This window comes from Chenopodium album, chromosome 7 (assembly GCF_948465745.1).
Source record: "Chenopodium album chromosome 7, dcCheAlbu1.1, whole genome shotgun sequence".
Classification (NCBI taxonomy): domain Eukaryota; kingdom Viridiplantae; phylum Streptophyta; class Magnoliopsida; order Caryophyllales; family Amaranthaceae; genus Chenopodium; species Chenopodium album.
Window position 1 is genome coordinate 62,863,054 of NC_137840.1, and position 17,850 is coordinate 62,880,903.

Below are 17,850 nucleotides of genomic sequence, written 5' to 3' on the forward strand. Positions count from 1 at the left end.
CTAGAGAAACGATGAGTTATACTTTTTGTTGACAGGAAAATGATGAGTTGTACTAACCATGCAATATGAGTTTAGGAAAATTTAGAACACCCATAAATACTTAACCAAAAGAATGGGCCTATACAATTGGGTCACCCCCAACCATAAGCTTTGGACAATGGAATAATATTAGAGCTGTCACTTTCTGACCCGAACCGTTAAACCCGACTGTTTCGAACCGATCCGAAAAGGAACTGAACTGTTTAAAACCCGTTTTTTGGAAACCGAAAACTGACCCGACCCAATTTTTTCCAAACCGAAACTGAACTAAACCGAATTTGTGCAAACCGTTACTAACCCGACCCGTTATCAAGCCAAACCGTTACAACCCGAAACTGAAAGCAACCCAAACCGATTACGTTTAAACCCGATAGTAACCCGACCCGTTTTAAACCGAAAACCATTAAAACCCGATAAAAATCCAATAAACCTAAATCGTTCCAACCCGTTACCCGTTGTGACCGAACCGGTTATAATCCGTAACCCGTTGTGACCGAACCGTTTACGACCCGTAGCCCGTTATGACCAAACCGTTTAAAACCCGTAACCCGTTATGACTGAGTCATTTACAACCTGTTACCCAATATGTTTATGATCTAATCTGTTTCAACCCACTACTCGATAAACTCAACTTATTTATGACTTGACTTGATTATAACATGACTCGTTCCTACCCATTATCTGACTAATTCGACTCGATAATCATCCGACTCAATTTTTAACCCGATATGATTTTGATTAGAAACCCGTTTCAAATTAGGTAAACTCGTTTTCAAACCAACCAAGTTCAATCTAAACCGATTATAACCGAAACAATAATGGTTGGACCCGATTTCACCCGATCTATTTTGAACCGAAACCCATTTTCGAACCGACCCAGTTAAACCCAAACTGATTATGACCCGAACCAATTACGACCCGTCCTGATTAAGACCCGAACTGTTTTTAGCCGAAACCCACATTAAATGGGCTAAACCCGTTTTCAAACCGACCCAGTTCAACCCAAATTGATTATGACCCGAACCGACTAGAACCCGACCCGATAAGGATCCGATCCGAATAGAAACTGCAATTAAAAAAACCAAACCGAATTGACCCGATAATTTTCAAAACCGACCCAAACCGTCCCGCTTATTATTTCAATCCGTTATAAACCGACCCGTTATAACCCAAAACTGATAAACCCAACCCAAACCCGAACTGTTTAACCGAATTGACACCCCTAAATAATATATATAGGACTAAAGATGAATCAAGTTTATGCATGCATTTCCAAGCTAAATGTCGTTTTTATTATTTGTGATTTAGTTTTGACCATATATTCCCTTAATACATCAGTAAAAACATTCATAAAGAAATAATACATATTATCACAACATTGTTATCTATATGGTATTAAAAACATTCATAAAGAAATAATTCCCGTATGCGACAATTTGGTAAAAACAATACATTTAAACGACATCTAGACCAAAAAATAAGGACTATCCCACATTGAATCGACAATAAGTATCTTTCCTTTTAAAGATTTCTACTTGAAACAAAGTCTGACTCTTTCAGATACGCAATGCCCTCTTCTAAAGGCATTACGACGACTACTTGTATTGAAGAACTCGCGTTATTTTTTTCTCGGATAAATCTTTTTCTTTTTCTAAATTGTCGCTAGGGGTTCGTAGTAATTAACATACAGCCCATGGGACCCAATCAACTTAGTTAGGCCAAAGGTAATACCCATTGCAAACCAACCACCCAACAAAACCCTCAAAGAAGCCCTTAAAATAGGAGCTTTTCCTAGATACGCCCCTAACCACCCAAATACCACCAAAGCCACCGTAACAGCCGCCGGCACAACCCCGAGCCTCACCTTATGATTCTTTACACTCAATGCCGCCAGAAGCGGCACCACGGCCCCCACAGCAACCGCTAGGGCAGAAGCAAATGCCGCTTGTATAGGGCTTGGCAAACTCTCCTCCTCATTCTTATCATCCTTCTTCTCTCTTTTCCTTTGAGCTAGCTCGATGTCTACTTGCGAGTAGACCGACACGTACTCTCCGATGGCCATACTGCACGCGGCGGCAACAAGGCCGGCGAATCCAGTGAGTATCATGGCCTTAACATCTTGCTTCACTGCACCTACACCCATCATTAGGGAGGCTGTAGTAATAAGCCCGTCATTTGCCCCTAGGACCGCAGCTCGTAGCCACTGAGCTCGTTTCGTGTAGTCCAAGTCATCGTTTTCCCCCTTGTCAGCGTGTTTTTGACCGTGATTGTTGTCTTCATACACGCTGTTTGCTCGAATTGTTTCTAGCTCAACGGTGTTACGATGCACGGTTTGTCCAGGCTCCATTTGTAAAGAAGATAAAAGTAAGTGATTGCTTTGTTAGATAAGTTTGAAAATTGTAGATTTTGAAGAGTTGAAAGATAATAGTGAATGTGCTTTGTAAATGGCTCAAAACCATGTTATTTATACATGTAGGTTGATAATTTGATAATATATAAACTACGTAAGTGGGTGGTTATTGAGTTGTCCACTAAGATAATAATTGCATGGAAAATGCTTCTGAATAACGTAAATGGAAAAGTAATGAAATTTGGTTTCTCCTTTTTAACACTTTGTTTTATGCTTAGCTTTTCACTTAGTCATGCAAATTGAGGTTTTTAAGTTATTACAGTCTTATAGAATTGATTGAAAATTCATCCGAAATTATTTAGCAACAATAAATTATGATCTCCTCAAACATATAATGATATAGTTGGTTTAACAATTTCTCTTTTTTTCACTTAGTATAAGTCATAGGCGCACATACTGCACAACATGTATTTTATACTCGCTCTCTCTGATCCCAAGACCACCCTCTCAAATCAAATGTGAGGTATTATATTTAGGGGTTGGACATCATGATGAGGTAAATTACTATCGTCTAACATAATTGCTTATGTTAAGGTTAGATTTGAAGGGGGAAAAAATCATCAACATTGGTTCTACTATCATACTTCCTCTGCTTTTATTTAGTTGCAACACATCCCTTTGACATGCATGTTAAGTAAGATATTAGACTAGGTAAACAGATAAATTAATTTATAAAATTTTAACACTTATAAGAAGAAAGGGATAAGTTGCTACGGTTTAAATTTCATAGCTTAACTCATTCGTTTACCTAGTTTAATTACCTCATTGATAAGCGTGATAAAAGATGTGTTGCAAGTATAAAAAAACAGAGGAAGTATTATGTATATTTTGGATAATATTGAAAATGGGCTTGGAATATCCAAAAACAAGGGGAAGAGTTTAATGGACCACACACTTACAAGTTACAAGCTTATAAGTAGTTACACTACCCTATAACCAATTCACGCAATGAAGGGAGTTACGTAGCTTCTTAAAGAACCATCAAAATGGTCTATATCTAATCTGATCTCTCATTGTATCCAACGTGAAACAAATCACATTTGTGAACATGGGATTTCAACAAAGGTATAGTGAAGCCCCTTTTCTTCCTCTCAAGGAAAATCACAATTGCACTTATTATTCCAAATAATCTATGTATTTGCTTAAAGCCTCTTTCATTGTTTAAACAATGGTCTTTGTTTGACAATGGTTAAGAATTAACTTTATGTGTTTCAATGGATTATTAGTATTCAAATTCCTTAACTATTTAGCAAGAAGATTTAAGGTGAAATAATACAAGTAAGATATACAACTAATAACAACGCACATGTTGAGAGTATATATTGGTGATTGAATGAGCTGAGAGGGAGACTAGAACGTCTTTTGATATATATGTAATCAGACTTTTCTCTGTAAAAGCCTTAATTTGACTCTATAAATTTATCAATTTCACACATAACACAAATTTGAAATAGATTTCTAAATCGAATAACAACCGTATAGCTAAGTCTAACTTGAAACATGTATTAGTAAGCATGATGTAAGCCAAGTAATCCAACTTTTTGGTGTAGAAGATTCAACAAACCAAGGGAAGAGATACTTAAATATATCCAAGCCCTAATTAGTTGTATTTATTCTTTTAAATTCTCTATACTCTTTTAAATTTCCACTAATAACAGAAAAAAGACATACGAGAGATGGATTGCTGAGTGTGAGAGCACCAAATTAATAGTAGGAGCTAAGTCAAATGCAACTTTTAAGCATTTTTTATCAACTAGGAGTGTGTTATCCACACGAACACCACGAAGGTCCTCTTATTTAATTCATTTTTTGGAGTGTCCAACTTTGACTTGTACCCAACTAATTTTTGGAGTGTCCTTAATTGATATATTTCTCATGAATTATATATTCTCAAAAAATAACTAACTTACCTTGTCCACTCTTACGGGTATGACAAAATTGTACGCAACATATATTTGAGATTCATGTACTACTCTTTAGTCTAAAAGGCATAATTAATCCATTACTCTACTCAAGAGTTGGCTAATTAATTAGGTAAATTTTGCTTGTAAAAAAATTAGGTTAATTTTGGTTAACACCATCACTTTATATTGCTAAAATACAAATTGTTTTGTTATCAATTATTTAATTTAATGAGAACTATAATGTTAAAGTTATTGTCAATTATTAATAGTGAAGGTGATTTCGATATAATTTATCTAGTTGTATTAAAAATTGGTTATTTAAATATATTTCGACACCTTATAATTTCGATTAACATATACGTCAAATTTAATTTGTACTATACTAAACTCAATCAACAACTCAAGTAAGCATTATGGAAACAAAAACTTTAAATTTCATGAAATTTGAAGGTAAAGATTGAATTAAACAAATGCATGGCCTTAAATATTTACTGAACCAGAAACTATATACACCGTATATTAAAGATGGAGCGATAGTGAAAAGGAGCAACTTCTTTTGATCACAATCATTTACTAAAACTATGATCATGATGAAGTTCTTAACATAATCAACGATAATTAACGAACATAAAAATATGTATTGTATATACCTAGTAACCTAGGTCAAGTTTCACCTAAGAATCTTCATTGAAATTAACATAATCCTAGTTAAAATGATAAGAAAAGGAGTTTAAAAATTAACTCTTCACCCCCATTTAAATTTTTTTATTTTTTTCTATAAAAGAAATTAGGTGTGTTAACACAACCAAGAATATACTCAAGACCTCTAAGTAAACAACTTGAATTTTTTTAGCCAATATTCTAATAGACATGGTGGACAACTATTGCTAGTAAAAAGCTAGAACAATGCATATTCATTTATAATTCAACAAATAAAATCTTTCTAATCTTTTTAAACTTTATTACATTTGCAAAAAGGTTACTTGTTTTATTGGATAATGGAATTTCAACAAGGATTAGACGCACTAAAATCCTTAATTAGTGCTACCTTTAATATTATTAAAATCGAGGGAGTGTGCCCTTCACACGACTACCACAAGATACCTCCATAAAATATTGTTGCACTATCTAACTTTGAGGCAAGTATATCTTTGAATTCTAAGCAAAATTGCTAATCAACTTTCCACCCAAAAACTTGCGCATTTTTTGAAAACTCTCTAGTATTTAACTATAGAACTTATCTTTTCGTTTTTTGGCCGTTGCAACATAATGGAATGCTCTATATGTGTCTAATTTTATCTGTACCCTTTTAAACAACATCAATGACTATTGACGATGACACCATTATCAATCCCATCATAATTATAATGATGGGTCTTGAAAATATAGCTAAAGGAGTGAGTCTGGGCGCATAGCACCTATGGGCGAGTTATGTAAATAGGAGGGTGAGGAAGTAATTTCCGCTGATTCAATTTTTGCTTCTAGAATAAGCTGACTCTCTAGTGGTACATTATAATGCACCATTATACATGTATAATGTACCATTAAAGTAAAATTTGTCTGAATAGTACGTTTTGTGGACTATTACGAGTGTAGTGGTACTTTTTACCATCCTATAACTTTCAATTTCTTGAAAAAGCTGACTCTCTAATGGTACATATAATGTACCATTATGCATGAATAATGTACCACTAAAATATAAGTTATCTGAATAGTACTTTTTAATTGCAAAATTGTCATCCTATATGCTTAGAAATCAATAGGCGCTATGCGCCAAGACTTAACCTTTAACATGAACAGTCCAAAGTATTGAGCTTCTTCTCATTGTAATCCTAATTACATTTTTACTATTAATAATCTCTCTATGATGCGATGACACTTCTTAAAGTAGTCTTCTTTTTGTGATAACTTGTTCTAAAATGTCTAAAAATTGCAAGTTATCTTGGGAGGGTCCCCACATAGTTGACATTAATTTAAGTTAAAATGTAGTAATTTTGATTAAGATGAAAAAAGAGCTTAAATAATTGAGATTATTCTTATGAATTTTTATTTTCAAATATAGATTACTTTAATCAAAATAATAAAATTCCTGGTAATTTTTTTTATAAAATACTTCCTTCGTTCTTTTTTACTTGACCCGCTTTGAATTTTACACTATTCACCACCTCTCTTGTGATTGTCTTTTGTGAATAATATAAAAGAAAAAAAACATATTCATGTTAAATTTTTTCAATCCATCTCAATAAGTACTGTAATAATATATAACTTTTATATTTTTTTTTTACTTATGGAAATGAAATTTATTCATCATTACAGTTTTGCATTGACAAGCTTGATAAAGAAACAAATCAAGTAAAAAAATTAGTGAAATTAGAATCTAATTTTTGTAAGGAAAACACTCATTAGGCCTATCAATTACGCAGTGTCAAATAGCCTCAAAACTGCCAATGTGCCTAAGCCTTTAGCAAGTTTTTGAATTAAACATATGTACTGATGTAAGTACTATATTCTTCCTTAATTTATTTTAGTTGATACCTTTCTATTATCACGTTTGTCAACGCATGTTTTAAACACTTAATATCTCTAATTATCAACATTGTGAAATTATAAAAAGTGGACATTAATAAAATATACACCGAGACTAATCGAACAAAATCATACATGACTATATTTTGTCCTATCTATAAATCACAAAAACAAGTCAAAATATAGTGCGTAAATAACATTAATGTCAAACGGTATCAACTAAAAAAAGGGATGTAGTATAATATTGCTTTGCATAATTTTAGGTCTTGGGTTTGAGAGACTTACAAATCTTTTTTTTTTTTTTTTTTTTTTTTTTTTTGTCGCATTAAATAGAATTTTGCCTTAACATATTAGAGCGTATGTTCATTTTGTTTTTTTTTTTTTATTATTTATTTATTGAAATAATGAAAAAAATGCTGAATTTTTTCTCATACAAAGATGGTTTCACTTGGATTAAAGCACTATATTAATTCTCATGGGGGGTTTTATACCGGTTTAGAAGCCTTGTGTTATACCAACTATGTCAAATACGATGAGTATCATTATTGTATGTGAAATTTTTTTATGGCAAATTGGCAAGAAAGTCTTTACAAGTTTTACATGTTATCATATTGTTAGCCAAACACGTTTTGTACGTATATATTTAGATAAACGTGAGACGAGTGAGGGATAGCTCAAGTGGTTAGAACTTTCTTCTTGATTTTAAGAGATTTTGGGATCGCATCGATTCTCAATCCAACCCTTATGAGCCTAGTACTGTGGCTCTCTAAATACCAAAAAAATAAAAATAAAAAACTAAAAACCCCAAAACTTCATTTCCACACCATATACATAAAACATCCATTGTTCTTAATAATTTTCAGTGCATGTATTAAGAAACAGATGATGTATATATAAATATATTCAATCAACAAATCTATAATAATCAAAGTCTTCCAAAAGTGGATGATCACCTCCACAATTTTTTCCCATATCTCTTAAACGAAAACGAGGGTATCCATGCAGTTTATATTCATTTTGTCCAAAAAAGAATTCCACAAGTTGTGTTGTGGGTTTTTATTTATTTTTTCCTACCTCTTAGTTGGAAAGAAGACAAAGAATAGGTTTATAAATGAAGAATGTAATGAAAAACAACTCAAGTAGTTGCACATGAAACTGAAAGCACTTATTAATCAAAGTTAACAAAAATAAACTTTTTACTCATTTAATTTTCCACAAATACACATTTGACAAGCTAAGCATTGATTAGGTGCTTACTAAGGTAAGTACAACACGTGATGAAGTAGCCTAATTTTAATTTGTTACAACACCACCCAAAAAAAAAAAAAAAAACCCTTAATTATTAGATATTATTATTTTTATTATTATCAACTTAATTAAATTAGAGTCCATATGTCCCCATCCACCTTGTTAAACCAAAAGTAATAGCCATAGCAAGCCAACCACCCAATAAAACCCTAATAGAAGCCCTTACAACCGGTGCTCCTCCTAGGAACGCCCCCAACCACCCGAACACGGCCAACGCCATTGTCACTGCCGCCACCACCACCCCAACCCTCACCTTATACTCTTGTATAAAGGAGGCCGCCAAAAGCGGGACCATAGCCCCCACTGAAAATGCCAAGGCCGAGGCTAATGCCGCTTGTAGAGGGTTTGGCAACCCCTCCTCATCCTTTTCCTCCTTTTGATCATCTCTTATGTTGTCTCTTTTTCTTTGAGCAACCTCGGTATCGAGTTGAGAGTACACGGACACGAACTCACCTATGGCCATGCTACAAGCCCCGGCGACTAGGCCAGCAAAACCAATGAGGATCATGGTTTTGACATCTTGTTTCACCGCACCAACTCCCATCATGAGTGATGCGGTGGAAACAAGACCGTCATTGGCTCCTAAGACCGCCGCTCTTAGCCATTGAGCTCGTGTCGTGTAATCAAACAAGTCCTCTTCCTTCTCCACATCTTGTTGGTGTTGGCTCTCTTCATCACTCATGTGGTGGTTTCCTCGAATTGTTTCGAGCTTGATGGTGTTGGGGCGTACGGTTTGTTTGGATTCCATGTGGGCGAAAACTCGAAAAGGGTTGATTTTGCAAGGAAGAATAAGAAAGCAGGAGAGAATTTTGGCTTAGAATGAAGGTGATAGTTCTAGTGTTGTGAAAACATACTCTTTGAACTAAGCTATTTATAGAAGGAGGTTGAGGTACTTTTGTATATTTGTCTTAGTGGTTATTTTCCCACTAAGATAAAATTATGTAATATTGCACATAATTGGACATTTATGTAATAATTAATTTGGGGAAAATACTGTGTTTTGCGTGGATAATGATCAAATGGATTTACTTTTTCCTAGTGGAGTGTGGCGGACACAAGCTCTTTATTAAACAATTTTTTATTTTTTATTTATTTATTTTTATTTGTAGAGAGGGCGTAGTTAGAGAAATTTACGTTAAAAGGTTGGTTTTCCCACTAACATTAATTAGTGCAAGTAGCCAAAATTTCTTAAACAAATATATGAAAGCCGAAATCAAAATGAATCTGAACCAAACTGATCAAGTAAAATTGGATTAAGAATTCGAAATTATGAAATAAATTAAAATCTGTAAATTGAATACGATTTTGGGAAATACATGTTTTGTTGCAAATAAATGTCATGTGTATTATCTCTCCAATAACTTGATCCTTATTTATGTACATGTGATGATGCATGCATCTTGTTTCGGTTAAATATTTATGTTGTGTAATTAAGGACTCTAAATATACATGTTATAGATATGATGATCAATTGATCATGCTTTGGAGACTTATTTTACGAGGAAAATGAGTTATTGGTGTAGATATGTTGACAATATGTCTAAACCTAGACAAACCAATGTGGGGTACGTCCAATCCACCATTAAAAACGACAATGTGCTCACTATATTGTGATTCCTTTTATGGTCTAGTTTGAGCTATAAACTAGTTTTTTGGCCCGGGCGTTGCACCGGGTCATTGTATGCATATAAAAATACTATATTAAAAAGGAAAAATTAGAAAAAATAATTCCAACTTTCATTTATTCTGGAATAATCCGAACTTTGGGGGGTCTTCTTTTTCTTCAATCCCAAATACCGGTTACCGGTTGAATAAGTTATTTATTTATTTTTTTAATTAAAGTGACACGTGTCACGAATCAATTGGCTAAAAAAATTAAAAAAAAAATTTAAAAACAAATTAAGAACAAAACCCACCAGCCAAAGCCCAACCACCTAGCCAATCCGGCAACCGCCCATGCCAGCCACCTACATACATTGGTGGTTTTATAAAAACAATATCGACCATTTGTTAATTATTAATTAATATGAAGTAACTAAATATTATATCGTATCATTAAAATTTCTTCTAGTAACAAATTTCTTAGTTAAAAAAAAACCTTTATTTAAATTTGGGTTACACATCTATATATTATACTAAAAGACAAGCGCCTCAATGTGAGGATGACAAATGTCACTCTCTCATTGGCTTATCTTATGTATAAAATATATCTATATAATTACTGTTTACATATTCAAGCATAGTTTTTTTTTTTGTTAAACTTCAGACAATAAAAGCAAGTTTCTATACATGTGTAAGATTTTCATGATTTCCTAACATAAATATTGATTTAATTTTTTTTATAATAAATATATACTTTCCAATACTACAAATAATCCATAAAGTCTTTCCAATCTTTATTTATAGTAAGTTAAAGAATAATAATTAATTTGAAACAATATGATTAAAGTGGCATAAAGGAAATAAATATTTCGTATTTTGAAAGGCTAATATTGTTTTTTTTATGAAAATTAAATAAAATCGATGGAATTTAGTTTGACGTCAATTATGAAATCAATACAAACATTTTAAAAAAATCAGATGTACAATAAAATATTGTGCACCTATTATAAAAGCTACCCTGTAATGAATGAAAGTTATTTATGCTTTATTGATAAAAGTTACCCAAAATAGTCTACAAGTTATCCTAAACTCAATTCAAGTAATCAGATGAATACAAAAGTTTTTTATAAAGATACAAAATAGTGTTAAAATTACTTTTATCGTTTGTTGTACTCCTTGACACATACTGAATGTTGAGTCGAAATGTTGTCTTGGAAAAAAATACATAATCTTGAACATAAATTTAATTTTAAACGGCCTTTCATTTTCTATACAATGTGTTTTACAATGACCTTTTATTTTTCTTGCATAAAAAAAATTAAAAAAAAAAATTGAACCAATAACCAATCTAAACAAGAAGAATAAAAGTTAAATTGAAATAGACATTTGACGGAAAAGGGATAGATATAAATTGTAACTATTACTCGTGTTTTAAATTGTAATAAACAATGCTATTACTTATGAATTTTTTTTAGAAAAACTAACATTTTGATTTAAAAATCATGCATTGCTCATGTACTATACTAGATATACAACAATCATGTGCAATAATTTATGTTGTTTTATACATAATAATACTTTTAACTATAATAGTATGTGTATATAATATTTTTTATAATATAAAAAAGTATATGTATATAATATACTGGAATATTTTATAACACGTGTCCTCCATATCAAGTGTAGTCTCAATCACCACTATACCAATTGGTTGTTGGTGTAGTGGTGATTGAAACTACACTAGGTAGGGAGACCTGTGTTCGCTCCCCTGCAACAACAATCGGAAGGGGAATGAAACCTAATAACCTAGAACTGATCCTCAAATCTAGATTAGCCCAAAGGGTGAACCGGATAGAATACCCAAAACTCAATGCATATATGACAGGAATTAACTTATCCTTTATCTATCGTAAACAAAACTCCAAAGTCTAATTTTTTTTTCAAAATATAATAATAACATTTGTATATTTTTGTCAATATGAAAGATATAAACCTATTAAAATGTATATATAGTTAAATTGTTTAATAACTTATATCGAATGTGTAGTTTTATTAATATTATTTGCATGTAATCATTAAATGTGTTGGATGTTGTGTAGCTATGCAATGTCCAAACCTTTAGTTGAGCGACTTTAATTTAGTGATTGTACGGTAAAAAGATATTGACTTCGATCTTGAAACTTAATAGTCTAATAAATTCTAAATAGAAAAATTAAAACAAAAGGAAATGAAAATAGTAAATGGCTTTAAATATTGAAATAAACATACCCTTTTAAATCAATTTAGCGAATTCAAGAGATAATTTTAAGGCTTTTAAAATTAAATGGGGGAAAATATATGTAAAAGGAACATTTTTAGATATATAAATGTCTATGCACTATTATAAGAGTTTTGTTAACCTTTTTATAATAAAGGTAGGGATAAATCTTAGTAATATATACTTCGTATACTTTATTTATATAAAATTATCAGTATCCATACCTATATACGAAGTATTTGTGTTGTATACTATATTTAATCAGTTGTTGGTTATATATGTGACTATTATATAATATATAGTTTTTGGCACAATGCTTAACTTAGGAAAATATATGTTCTGGTAGGTCAAATATAAGGTTATTATTGTGTCTATAGATTTAATGAGTGCGATGGGTAAATAAAACATGTATATATTAGATTGATTGTAGCTACTGATGCGGATGATATGATAAGAAAATTTTAGTTTTTTCTCAACAGGAGATATAAATAAATTAGTCCACTTCTTATATAGCTATGTGGAGTATTATTCAATTATTTTTCAATTAATAAAATAACATTATAAAAAATTAAAAGAAATTCAAATAACATGAAATACTATTCTAATAACGTTCCTTTAATTTTTTTTATTGACCATTAGTAACCAAGTCCTTTAATAGTAAATAAATTACCTTTGTTTTTATTTTTATTTTTCCTACGGGTTTAATAATTTGATTTGTAAACCGTGCATTGCACGGGCACTATGCTAGTTTTAATACTTAAATATAAGTGTATAACTTATACTAAAGGTTGAGTAATGGAAAAAAATGAAATTAATTTTATAATTATATTTTTGTCAAAATATACACATATAAGTTGGCTATTAAAATTTTTGTATTTATGAACATGAATAACTCTTTTTAATACAACTTTATTATCATAAGATTTGTTGTTGGAGTAATGGTTAGAGTTTAACTTTAATGAAGATGAGGTCATGGGTTCAAATACTATTGCTCACAAATTATTAATTTTTGTGTGGAAACATTGATGATTGGTAATAGTATGTGACATGGCAACACGTGGCGAGATTGACAACACGTAGCAAGATTACAATGCTTGCCTTTGAGTTTTAATATATATATTGATTTCTGGTTTGAATAAATAAATTTTGTTGAATTATCCAATAATAATGAACCCACAAGTCCACAACAACTAAAGAAACTGTGGCCCAATTTAACCAGTTGGGCTAAGTGATCAAAATTGTCATATCCATGTAAATGTTTGCTCCTCCATCTATTTTATCCCCTGGCTGCCATCCGTTTCTTAAAAATTCACATTACTACCTCCGTTCCTTCAAAATTTTCGTAAATAAACTAGACTGTGACTAACTTTTATGATTTATAACTACGATAAAACATAGTCATGTTGAATTCTATTTGAATCGTCTCAATGTATATTTTATTAATATTCACGTTTTACAATTTTTCAATATTGATAATTAGAGAAAATAATCGTTAAAATAGTATGTTAACAAGTGTGATAATAGAATAGTGTTTGGAGGTAGTAATATTTTGATTTTACTTTTATTTTCTCATTTTATTGATCATGGGTTAATATAGATTGATACACCAAAAAGCGCGTGAATATTCCGGGTTATTACCATTGGCAAAGACACCCTTTCTTAGTGTAAGATTACATAATATGGTAATAGGGGCTAGTTTAACCTTAGAAGTTTATATAGTATTCAGTATTCCATAAAAGAAAGTAGATAAGGTCGAAAATAGTACCTAAAATACCCATGTGATGGTCGTTCATAGGGGCTATAAAATTCAAGGCAAAAAGAAAAAGAATAAGAAAAAATAAATAAATTTCCTAAGAGACCTTCTTTAGATTTTAGAAGGAACAAAAAAATGAACTGCATTCTTCTGGATAAAATCTTAAAGGATTACAAAATCAATTTGATAAAAAGTTGAAGAAATCCCAATTGAATTACCTTCTTCCATTTCTTTTTAATTAACACGTTTCTTTAGTCACGTTTGTTAATACATAATTTCAATTATTAATATACTAGTTTTGTGCCCGTGCGATGCCCAGTTGTTTATTGAATTTTAACATAAATTTATAATCCCCGTCAAAAAAAAATTATAATCTATGTTTTTCTCACGGTTTGCTATCTAGTAGGCATGTAGACTAATAATAACGTTGGTGAAAATGTTTGATTTAATACATTAAAAATAATTAAAATAGCAAAAAATAAACTAAATGTTTAAAGCACGTTGGATTAACCCGAACCCAAAACTTTGGGCAAGGGTTGAACATTTCTTGACTCGTAACCTAAAGTGACCCAATCCGAGATGACTCATGACCCAACCCTAATTGACAGGTCTCCATTTTATTAGATTGTGAAGTATATAAATTTAACCGATTAGTGTATATTAGAAATGAATGTTTTACACTTTGAAGTTTGAACTACTTCCTTCGCTCCAAAAAAATATTATGATATAAAAAAATAAATTTATATGATAATTTTTTAGAATTATAATCTAATAAATTTTTTGAATAAAATTATAATTCAATTTGTACATATTGGTATTTAATTCATAATAAAACTCTAAACTAACAATTTTATCCTAAAAATTCTATCCAAATAGAATTCTTAATTAACTTTTTTTATCTTATTAAGTCTATTTAAATCTATCCAACATGGCGCGACACTTTGCGAAAAATTGGAACGCCAAGTGTCGCAATCTCGTGACCTGGCTAAAAGTTTAGTTTTATATATTAGTTATATAATTTAACTATCGATAATCAAAAATTATGAAAATAATATTTTGAAAATATATATTGTGATAAATCTAACAAGATCCCACATGACTATATTTTTCATTACGTATAAAGCACAAAACTAGGTCAAATGAGAGTGTGTGAATAGTGCTAAAGGCAAATCGTGTCAACTAATAAAAAACAGAGGTATTATGTAATTATGAGGATAATTTCACAGCCATGGGTTTCTTTGGATAACACCAAAGATATAAAACTAGTTATACCTAAATACATGATGGTACTAAATCAACAAAAAAAAATGAAATTTAATGAAACCAGCTAAATGATCTAGCTCTCCTAATATACCAATGGAGTAGAGGTAAACAAAGGGCGCGGTGGGCCAACCAAGGCAACAAAAATAGTCTGCATGCTAAGCCAATAAGCTTTGGGGCGAAAAGTGCCCAACCCCTTAAAATAGGCCAAGCTAGGCTAAGCTTTTCAGGCTTTTCGGACCGAGCAAAAAAAGGAAAATTTGTTAAAAATAATCTCAACTTTCACGTATTAGCTTTAAATAATTCCAACTTTGGATTATTATCAAATAATCCCAACTCTGGAGTGCATTCGCTCAAAATATGCCCAAGTAACCGGTAATCTGTAAAAGAGGTAAATGTTGACACGTGTCACCGCGTGATTTGCTGAAATGTTAAAAAAAACTTAGAAAAAAACAGTCATAATTCAAAAACCCCCCACCATCACGGCATCACCTGTAACCACCGTCACCACTATCACCTGTAACCACCATCACCTACGTAGCAACTTGCGTACCCACCACCGCATCCCAAAAACACCAGTAGCCACGTGCAATTACCCACGAACCAACAACAACATCAAACTATCGCTGCAGCACTGCCTTCGTCACCACCAAATCGAGGTAGCGAGCAACCTGCGAATTGCAGCAAAATCAATTGAACCTAACCCGCGATTCCGCGGATTGTGGTTGTTGTGTGTTTGTGGACTGGTGCTGGTCGTGGTGAAGCTGGCTGTGTAGAGGGTGATTATGCGTCTTGGTGCCGGAAAGTATGGAGGTTCTAAGAGGGAGCGTTGTTGGTGGTCGTGGGTGAGATTTCGAGGGTTTTAGGGATTCATGGTGGAGATGGTGGTTTAAGGGAAAGGGGCGGCGGGAAGGGAAACTATCAGTGTGGGGGAGGCCTTCTAGTCGTCGGCTCTTGGGTAGGGAAGACGATTATGGCCGCCGTGGTGGTGGTGATGGGGAAGGTGGTTCGTGAGTGGAGGTTGGCAATTTTTATTTTTTAAAAAAAAAAATTAAGGGTTTTTTTTCAAATTTTTGTATTTTTTTTATATAAAAAATTTCAGCCAATCACATGGAGACACGTGTCACCTTAACCTACTACAGCAAGTTAGTGACAGGTTAGGGCCTTTTTTGAGCGAATACACCATAAAGTTGGAATTATTTAATAATAATCTAAAGTTGGGATTATTTAAAGCGAATACGTGAAAGTTGGGATTTTTTTAACAAGTTTTCCGCAAAAAAAAAATAAAATAAAATAAAAGCATACACATGCATGCTCCCGCCCCAAAAAAAAAATCGAAGTGAGTCGGACCCGACGTTAGGACAAGAATCTGCACAAAGCCCGCCCAAATTCGGATCAAGCTGACTTTAATCGACTCTACCATAGAAGTTGTTATGTTGAACCAAAATTTGATATTAAAATTTACGAAAATTAGTGAGACATAACTTAGATTATTTTCTTCCATTTTTATCCTTCACAAACTATTGGGTGCGGGCACCCGCACCCAAATGTTTGTGTGGGCAAGCCGATTTCCCCTTCAACACAATTGAAACTTCACCATTTATTTCAATTATCAAAGAAAACTAAGATTTTAGGGCTCACAATTCACATAATAACATCATAATGCTTGAATTAGCCAACCAAATTGAAGAAAATGATTTATTTTCTATTGAATCAAAGATGACGATGACGACGAAGACGGAGACGAAGGTGAAGCGTTATGCTTGTTGATGGCTGGTGGTGATGCGATTTCCGGCTGATGGTGACTGGTGGTTGGTGGTGATGCGATATGCGGCTGGTGGTTACGATTTGCTAGTTGATGGTCGCTTGTGGTGGTACTACAATGTTGGAGGTGGTGGCGTAAGGTTAGGATCGTGGGTTAGGGCGGTGGCTGGTTAGGTGGTGGCTAGTTGAGTATGGCATGAGGTCTAGTGAGGTAATGGCGTGCTTTGTTGGGTCTTGGATGGTATGCTGTGTGAGAACCAAAGAGAAAGGGAAAAAAAGGGGGAAAGGGAAAGAGGAAGAGGAGAGAGAAAGAAATAAATATAGTACTCCTTAATTATCATATTAGCCAACAAACAACTCATATTAGCTAACAAATAATTATATAATAATGGAGAGCGGAGAGCGAAAGAACTTTCGAGTGAGGAAAAAGATCAAATGTCAAGATCCAATAAAAAATTCAAAAGAACGCCTGAAAATTCTCCAATTAATCATGCTGATTATCAAATGCATGAAATGGAAAATGAAATTGTCCCTGAGACGATTGAAATGGTGGTGGAAAGAACACCATTGGAACCAAGGCCTTCATACAGTCATACGACTGGAAGAGGTAATAATATGGCTGGAAATAGCTTCGATGAAACCCATATGGTAGAAGATTGGGAATCTGATGATGATGTTCCTTTAGAATGTGATTCGGAGGATGAAGCGTGCCCTAATTTTTTGCTCACAAAGGAGGAGAAAAGAAGGCTTCGCTTGCCTTGGAAGAATGCTCTGATTATCAAACTTTTTGATAAGAAATTTAGCTATGAGGTTTTCATCAAAAGATTGAGAATCAAATGGAGCCTCAAAGGGGACATAACATTAACTGATGTTGGTTTTGATTACTATGTAGTTAGATTTACCAATATGGAGGATCATCACCATGTGCTCACTCAAGGGCCTTGGATTATAGGAGATAGCTATCTCACAATCCGAAAATGGGTGCCAAATTTTGTTGCGGATGAAGCTCCCATTAAGTTCTTGACTG

General features: G+C 32.7%; 2 pseudogenes; both read right to left on the minus strand.

The window, feature by feature from the left end:
* Nucleotides 1-1,690: 1,690 nt before the first annotated feature.
* Nucleotides 1,691-2,386, minus strand: LOC145640447 (vacuolar iron transporter homolog 4 pseudogene; annotated as a pseudogene).
* Nucleotides 2,387-8,011: 5,625 nt separating this feature from the next.
* On the minus strand, nucleotides 8,012-9,018 carry LOC145638057 (vacuolar iron transporter homolog 2 pseudogene; annotated as a pseudogene).
* Nucleotides 9,019-17,850: the final 8,832 nt, after the last annotated feature.